The sequence below is a fragment of the Centrocercus urophasianus genome, unplaced genomic scaffold (assembly GCF_019232065.1).
Source record: "Centrocercus urophasianus isolate 14NV4802_14NV808 unplaced genomic scaffold, USGS_Curo_1.0 seq_16, whole genome shotgun sequence".
In the NCBI taxonomy this organism is placed as follows: Eukaryota; Metazoa; Chordata; class Aves; order Galliformes; family Phasianidae; genus Centrocercus; species Centrocercus urophasianus.
The window spans coordinates 33,638,256-33,647,237 of record NW_024884711.1 but is presented as its reverse complement, the minus strand read 5'-3'; the positions used below and the strand labels follow the sequence as shown (position 1 = coordinate 33,647,237).

The 8,982-nt window shown below is 42.9% G+C and overlaps 1 long non-coding RNA gene across 1 annotated transcript; it reads right to left on the bottom strand.

Moving 5' to 3' along the window:
- Positions 1-1,305: 1,305 nt before the first annotated feature.
- LOC122159737 lies at positions 1,306-8,185 on the bottom strand. The gene is made up of 3 exons (XR_006168601.1): positions 7,872-8,185; positions 4,347-4,391; positions 1,306-3,135 (listed from the first exon to the last, which is right to left on the bottom strand). It is a non-coding gene; the product is annotated as an uncharacterized LOC122159737 (long non-coding RNA).
- Positions 8,186-8,982: the final 797 nt, after the last annotated feature.

Here is an 8,982-nt window from a genome sequence, read left to right as displayed (position 1 = left end):
GTATACACACACATGCATAAAGCTATTTTTAAAGATTAGGAAGGTCATAAAGTCGTGGGCTTGGCCTAGATTCCTGATCCCTTGGTTGTGCCTGTGGCTGTCCCCCTCATCCCTCCCCAGGAGATTGCTGCTGCTGTGGCTGCTGTCAGATCCCGGTGTGTCAGCAAACTGCAGGCAGCAGCGGCTCAGCTAAGAAGTACTGTGCTGGGCCAGCAGCTGCGGGCTCAGCCTTTCTCCCATTTATTTAAAGGGACTGAAGACGTTACCATGTCCAGCTGTGTGACCAGTGTTATTCTCAGCTGCTACAACTACATCCAACATGGATGACAGCTTCACAGAAAGGAATGAATCTCTTTTCAGTCAGTTCCAATTCCATAATCATGATAACATTACCCCATCTCATTCTGTGCTTTGAGAAGATGTATATTCAGTGATTTATTAGTTTTTCTTTCCTCTTTATTCAAAATAGTTCCTAAATCCAAGCCATACAGCTTATGCAAATCCCTACTATGAAGTCAACAAAGAATTTCCATGGCAGACAGTTTTAGCTGGATATTTAAGTTTGACTTAATTTTTTACTTAATTGACATGTAGTATATAGAACGTCATACATCACATCAGACACTTTCAGTTCATCAGAGCTGGCTTCCCAAAGGCTTTGAGAGACTAACCAAGATCATAACATGGGAAATTCCTTAACCAAGAGAAGTATTTGAGCATTCATTTGGACTTACTTGTTCCAACAGCATCTACTAAAAATACATTTACCAGCTAGAAGTAGAAATCTCTGCTTCTCTGTGGGGGAGTGATATGGGGAGATAGGTAACAAGTACTCCACGTACTTTTTATTCCACTTTCCTGCTGGGAAAAGATTCAGATTTTTTCAAACCTTTTGCTCTTTCCCATCAGAATCTTCACAAACTCATCAGAAAGTTCTTTCTCTCTCAATTAAAAGAATGTCAAAGATGCTTAATTTCCCCTTTGCAGTCCTACTCACATCTAAATCTGCATTTGACATTTCATGCTACGCCCAGTTCCAACAGATGTAGGCTCTGCATCCGTACAATTAGGTACTGTGTTAAGTGATATCTAATTATAGGAGATGTCTCCTTGAGCCATATGGCTTTCCCTGTATTTTCCTAGATGGTGTATGAAAGGTAAATGTGCAGTTTCGTTACAGAGATCCACCATTTTCAAGAAGCCGTGGGAAGAGTCATGTTTCTCTGAGGGGTTCCAGTGCTCCTTGGACAGTGTGGCCAGACCATATAGAACACTTCCTCCCAGCTGTAAATATGAGCTCAAAAAGAAAACATAGGGATTAATTAATATCTGGACATTGATCTGGAGCCTGAGAATAAATGTTACAGGACGCGGCGCTGCAATCACTTCTGCATCTTTCCCATTTAGAAACAGTACTCTTCAATTTTTGAATTAGTATTCATTTCACTGCAAGAGACCTCTCTTCTGTTACCTGGCCACCTGGGATCCTTTTATAAGAAAAACATCATTCCAGTATTAGAAGGAATATTTCAACTTGCCATATTTAATCAGGACATATTGAAGCAAGATGCAAAGTACTATCAGCTAAAAGCTAAACTCCTGTCTTAGACGCTAAGTGAGTGTAACCTTTCTGTCTAAAGAGAGCCAAAGTGTTTAAGAAATTACTGGCTTAGTGCTATGCACAAAATAATGAGTAGCAATTTAACAATAAAATAATTAAACATAATAAGAATAACCCACAAAGCTTAAGATTGGTTAAGATATGTATTAAAATATCTTAATATCTTAAGGGTTAAGGTTCATGCAGAAGAGTGTCAGGTTTGTTTGCATGCCTCCCCCGTTTGGGATTAGATCACATTCCCCAAGGCTGAAGGCAATCTCCTTGTTATCATTTTCCATTATGAAATTTTCAGTGCTGCTCTGTCAGGCTGCAACCACGTCTTTACTGAGCAGCAGACGTGCAGCCGGTTGTCAGCCGCTCTGCGTGCAAGCAGCTCAGCCATCACTGGGAGCGTTGCCTGCTCGCCCAATGGTGCTGCTATCCATCCGATCCTGGAGCAGGAATCTGCAGGGCGCCTAAGGAGGAGGAAGACGAGGCTGTTCCCTGACAGCTCTCTGAAATGGACTCAGGGAGTGTTTGGCCAGTGCCTCACTACATTTTGCTGAGTCAAGTAGGCGTTAAAGTGAATACAAGTTCTCCTCTGGGAGTCCTAACTACAGCTGAGGATGTGAGGAAGTTAAGGAGGAAAGCTTTCAGAGCCTTGGAGTGCTTTCAGAGCCTTTATTTATTTTTCTTTAACACCCAGGAAAAATGAAAAGCGAGGCCCATGATCCATGGTACCTGAAAACTGTTCTTGCACTCATATGCAGCTTCACTCCAATTGATTTCATCTGGAGGATCCCTACTGGAGAAGGAATTTTGGAGTGACCTATTATCCACTACCCAGAGCTGTCCGTAGTAAGCATTACCATGAAACTTGCCCGCATCAGTGCTATGTTTCTTCCAGACCCAGCCACTGGTGAGCAGCCTCCATTTCTCCATGCTTGAATTGGTCATACATGGCATCTGGCAGGTTTCTTTCAGTGCATTTGGTATTTAGTAGTATTTTGTGTCATTATGAGAGTGTTTCAGTGCAACTTGGTGGGAGTCTGTAGTCCATTCATCTCAGGGCAGTAGAAAGCAAAATGTTGTTTCTTGGACGGACTGAGCTGAAAGGAATCTGTCCCCCGAAGCTCAGTGCGGATGGAAGGACAGGTGCTGGAAGGCGGTGTCACGGGCACAGCCTGCAGAGCTGCTCGGAAAAAGACATGCAACAAAAAGCCGACAAGAGAGTAAAAACGTGCTCTGGGGATGAAGTCCAGCGAATGAGCTCTGCTGGCGAAGCTCTGGCTAAGAACAGGCTTCAGTGGCAACGCTGTAGATGCCTTCTAGCGTCTCATTCCTAACCCCAGTGACTTAACGTGGGAGCCTCGGCGACCTCTCTGTTACCGGCACGGCGCGGGTCGGAGAAACGACCTATTATCGTGCTATCGAGCAGAACAAAGCCGCCAGATCCGATTGGAAGCCCTGCAAAGCACCAGGCGATGGATAGGGATGCTCCTCCGTCAGGAAGAGCCTCGGGGCAGGACGGCTTTCTGTCGGAGAGGAAAGGTCAGACTTCAGTCAGCGTTAGTGCCCTGAGAGCCCTTGGTTGGTTTTGCTTTGCTTTGTTCCTCTGTCACTTTAAACATTTTTCATTTATCTACCTAAGTGGCCTAGAATGAAGTGTTTCTACATAATGAAGCACAGGTATAGAACAAGAGAATTTCGAACTATTTTAACTGGTAATCATCCCCAGGATTTCTGAGTAAAAATCTTTGGCATACGGTCAGAAAAAAAAGAAGAAGAAGAAAAAAAACCAATACTATCTGTGGTGACATCAGTGAGACTCTCCAGAAAATTCTCTGAAAATGAGCCTTGCTCTGAATCTGTTGAAGAGAAGGTCCAGCAGAGCACGATCTCCGCTTTCTGTCCCAAGCTGGCTTGCTTTCAGCCATTTTTTACACTTCATTTTTTGCCCGTCCTTTTCAGTTATAACTAATCTCCCTGGGAGGTGATTCCAGCACTGCTGCAGAACCCATCGCACTGCACATGCCATAATAAAAATATGACACAACAACTTCTATTTAACAAGGAAAAGAGGAATAGAAAGTGGTACGTCTGCACAATGAATAGAATAGAGCACTGACTTGGTATTTCCTGACTTCAGCGGTCCCTCCAAAATAAGAATGCATTAATAGAATTACACTTAGCTTTCTGCTTTTAAAAGGAAAATATTTGAAAGCAAAAGTCTTTTCATCTTCCAAGTTCTTTTGGCTCTGTATGTGAGATAGTGGAAATAACACAGGGCTGTGTAACCACAGCAAACAAGTGGGGTGGGAATTCTGTAGCTGCTCGCTGGCCCAGCAGGGAAGAGCAGCCTGGATTTTGGATTTAAGAGGTGGAATTCTTTTTTCCCCCTTAACTCCATTCATTTTTATGGATGAAAGTAAACGTATTCTGTTGTAGGCAGAACTGGTGGTGACCTACAATTAAGAATATCTGATATTTCCATTACAAGAGGCAGCTTTTAGTTGGCTGCAATTTCAGCTGCTGGTTGTTTTAAGTTTTAACCGTTTAGGCAGAAGATTTCTTCTCTGGATATCTCTTGCAATCTGATTTTTGGGGGAGAACTACAGTAGAGAACGAGTAGAGACAAATGTGGGTAACGGTTCATCAGTGTCTATAAAGCAATTAAGCAAAAAGACATTGTGAACATATACAGAAGCTCTGAACATCTTGCTTAAAATTTGGCAATGTCACCCACCTATTGGGATGTTTCTTCTTTCTGTGAAAAATCCCAGCTGATACACTGTAGAAATCACAGTAGAAATTTGTTAAAACTTAGCACATGAATGTGTAAAAAATAAAAATCACCAACTCTGAGCATGCTCCAAAGCAGGGACAGAATTAGCCTGCTGAGGAACACTTGATTGATCCACCAGGAAAAACGCTGAATGGCAGCAGAAATATGTGCATATTTAACCTCCCAGCAACTTTAACTTCAGTGGGGCTTAGCTGATGGAATGTGTAAAGTTATTTTGCTTCCCTGTTTTATGAGTAAAATTCCCTAATATAGACAAGATTTCAGAGGTGCAGACTTCTCTCTCTTATAAATGAACTCGGTCCTTAACATCACTGTAAAAACAAAAATTGAGCTGACTCACCACCTCCTTCCTAGGTGTTTTTCCAGAAGGCACTACCAAATGCTCTTTGGGTACTGGAGGTTTTAACCAATCTATCAAGATATCTATGATGTGTGAAGATGATGATATTTTTGGAACTCTGCCAGCGGAGATCAATTGTTATCTGTATATTTCTCTCTGTCTTAAATCCATTCTCCGTCAGCTCTGAGTTCAGTATATGACACTCAGTAGGGCTGCCACTGGTGTGCTGCTGCTAGAGACCCTGCTTCTGGGTCTTCTTCAGAGCTCCACCATACCAAAAATCCCCCCTGCTCCCACTTGGGCACACATCCTCCTTTTGCAGTCATTGCTATAATCTTGTAATAAAAAAAGGGGAGATTCCATGCTGCTACTGTTTAATGACCTTATTTCTATTTGCAGGAAAAGTGGCAACCTTCTTTCCACACAAAGAGAGCAACTGTGGCTGTCTGCCCTTGCAGGTTGCTCTGCAGGGCAGTCACTGCCGGCACTGCTCCTGTGTGAGTGTTTGGAGATAGGTTCACAAACCAGCAGGTTACAAATGAGAAAAGCTAGTGCCTGATGGACAGCCTAACAGAATCATTGGAAGTACAGCTGGAGAGTTTGGCGGTGTGGGGTCAGGCCCTGGAGGAGTTGCCTTCCCTTAACTGCAAGCTCAGCAAAGCCTTCTCCTGTGTGAGATCGGGCAAGCACATGTCCTCAAGGCCCCTTGGACCTAGACAGCATGGAAGGAACATATGACAGCACTTGGTTGTGACTGCTGCGAGCTGAGCCTGGACACTGCACAGCCTCCAAGCCTTTTGGAAGCCTTTGATAAAGTCAGACTGCTGCAATGACAGTGAATATTCAACTGGTTTGCCATGCATTGAAATCATCCCACCCATATAAGATACAATTAAAAAATGTGAAATAGGGCTTTTTAACACATTTCTGCAAATTTCTATTTGTTTACAGGCTAAAGATATAACACCAATGTTCAGTAATTGAAAATCACAGAGGCCATGGTGCTTTTGTGTTCTAACAGCTAAGTAAAGGTTTTTGTCTACCACTCATGTTTATCTACCTACTACACATCCTATTATTTGGGTTAAAGGGAAAAAAATGTGCTGGCATGATTTCTTCCATCTGTTCCATAACCTCTGATATTGAGCTTCTAAAAAGCTCAAAGCAGACTAAACAGGTCCTAGTCAAAACAGTAAGGTTGCTTTTCATGCACTCTTAAAATCAGATGTTTTAATTATATCTTTTAGCTCATTTTCTAATTAGAAGATAGGTTCACAATGTGGTATCTATCTTCTTCCATTTGAATCAATAAACAGAGAAGTCATGAGAAAGGGACCTCTTCTCTTCAGGGAGTCTTTTCTTGTTAATGTTGACTCAGGTTGTTCGTGCTTATTCTAGTCTCCTTTCCTCTTTTGCCCACTTCCCACTCTTTTCTCTTTCAGTTCCCCCTCTTGTTTCCCAGATATGCTGCTGTATACAGTGTGTATACATTTGTTCTGCATATTTATCTGCTGTGTTGTGAAGGCATTGCATTCTTCAGCCTGCACTGGGAACTCAGCTTTCTAACCAGGCTGGGTACGCTTTTTTACCCTACAGAGATTTCAAGCATGAATTTCCTGAAAGAGAAACACTTTGGTTACAAGTAATGCAGGCTGCACTTTCAAGTAACTGTGAGATCTGTTTGAAATGTTGGGGAGGGTTTGCCTTTCACCCTAAAATCATGGAGCTGAGAAATCTGCACTTTACATGTTTGCAACTTGCTGAAATTGAGATAAGTTACCAAACAGTCACACGACTCTGGCTTGCTCTCTGCTTTGGACAATGAAATTGTTTTATACGGCTTTTATGGTTAGTTGGGTCTGACTGCTGCAAAGACTTTACATGCACATTTACCTTTATTTTGGTTAGCTGTCTGTGCAAAGACTTTTAGATGTGGCACCCTGATTAGCTTCTTCCTTGCTGAAAAGACCGCTGTAAATTTCAGTGAGGAAACAGAAAAGTCCCTCATGATTTTTAAGGAACCTTTTAAAACAATAATTTGAGGATGTACTATTTAAAGTGAATTGCATCAGATACTGGGTTATCTTGAAATAAAAAAGTCTGTCCAAAAAACATTGGTTTGCTTTTGTGTTTTCAAGCTTTCTGCTGCATGCTAACAAATTCAGAAATTATTTGCAATGGAGAAAATCATCAGAAACTCAAAAGCAGCTAAATGCTGTGGGGTCCAATGGCTGCAATTCCTGCTCATGCAGGATATGTTGGGTTCCTACAGACTGCAGACGCATCTTGCTTGTACTCTATACTGCTCCTGTGCACCAGCTGTGAAAGGCTCCTTCTGTGGTCTAGAAATAAATAACCATTAGTTAAAACAAATACCATAAAAGGACGTTGTCAAACTTGGGGGACATTACCTATCTCCAAATCTCCTCACTGTGCCTCCATTAAAGTAATGATCGTGACCCAAATACAGACCGTCCTTTTCAAGGCCAGATGTGGTACATTATGTAATACCTTTTTAGGGTGATTGCTGGAGCTTGGAGTAAAGGAAAATGAACGTATCGCAGATATTGTTCCAAAGAGCAAATGTCATAAAAAATGTTATAAAACTCAAAGCCTTGAGCAAAAATTCTACCAATTCTAGAACTTGCACTGAGCTCTGCCTGCATACAAACCAAGATCTCCATCAAGGTACAAACCAGACACAGGCTCCAGAGATTACAGCAAAACAAGAGCCCAAAAGCACATCCCTCCACCAGCCCGCTTCACAGATACAAAGCAGCGTAACTCCTAAAAGCTCCTTCCTCCAGGCACAACACATTTCTCAGTTAAATGTACCACAGTAGAAATCTTCTCCATATGCTTTTCAAAACACTATTAAATAAAAACCATCCAAGCAGGCAGTTGTTGATACGTATGTGCAACAGGCTTCCCAGAAATTCTTTGTAAATAGGACATCAATGTTTTCCACTGCGCGCGGGGAGGAAATCTGCTGAGTTCAGAGCACTGTAATCAAATCCACATTGCAAAGTCACAAATAAAGAAACAAAGGACAGCCCCTGCCTGTTTTTTGTGTTGTGGACGCTTCATTTTCTCTGCTGGTTGGATCTCCCGCTCCCGGCACCTACCTGCTCCATGCCTCCCTCGGGTACTTCTCTGCTCCACTCATCACAGCCCGTGCTGGGACAGCATGCCTCTGTCTGCAGCTCTGCACGGCAGGGATCACATGCTCTGGGAGACCAGTGTTCATACAGAGCACAGGTACACCAGGAGGAAGACTTGGAGCACCTCCTTTAAGTGTCTAAACATGTCTAGGGGGTATATCACTACAGTCACTAAGCTCAGTAGGCTTGGGGCATATTTCTTCTCTTTCAAACCTGTTTCCTCCTAGAAGAGATTTTTTTCCTTCTCAGGCATTCTTTAGCAAGAGCAAAAATAGGAAGCCAATTATGCTGGCCTCCTTGCAGGGAAGTGAGAGCGGGTGAGGACATGGGGTGCTGTGCCGCAGCTCTGCCCTGGGCACAACCTGTGCAGGAACTCGCAGTCCCCGATGAAAAACATGACCTTTAGTGATGTGTTTGTTCTGGGAAGCAAAGGGAGAGCAGCAGAAATCTACAGGAGCAGCAGGAAAGGCTGAATCTGGGCTTCCTCTGTTCCTGATGGGTTAAGGGTTGGGGTGCTTCTATTTGATGCACTTTTTGCTGCCACTTCTTAGAGCCATCATGCAGGAGAGGGTACGTGGTCTCTCCTAAGGCTATTTAAGAAAAACCTGCTTCCCATTGGAAGTGGGGCTTGGTAGAAAATGGGGAGAATTCATAGGCTATGAGAGTACCCTCATGGCTTTGGACATACTGTAGAACAGAAGACTGGCTTTATTTAGCAGGCTCTTAATCTCATAAAGCAGGACACTCATAATAGAAACTGCTTAACACCGCAGTCTTCCTCTGCACCTATCCCAATTTGACTTTGTCTGAATGTGATAGACAGACGGCTAAAGGATTTCAGGTGAGGTGCATAGAGCCTCGCAGAAAGGTCCTAATTCTCCCTTTTCTTTGTCAACGCTTTATAGTCCCTGTGATCATTTTTGTCATTTATAGAATTACACTGTCTGGTGGGCTACAGTAATCCTGCCATCAAGCAATGCACTGGTGTTCATTTCCTTCCTCCATTGTTTCCTCTTCCTCCTTGTTGCTGCTCAAAGATCCTAATCCCACACTTACTACTGGTAAGTTCCAGTTC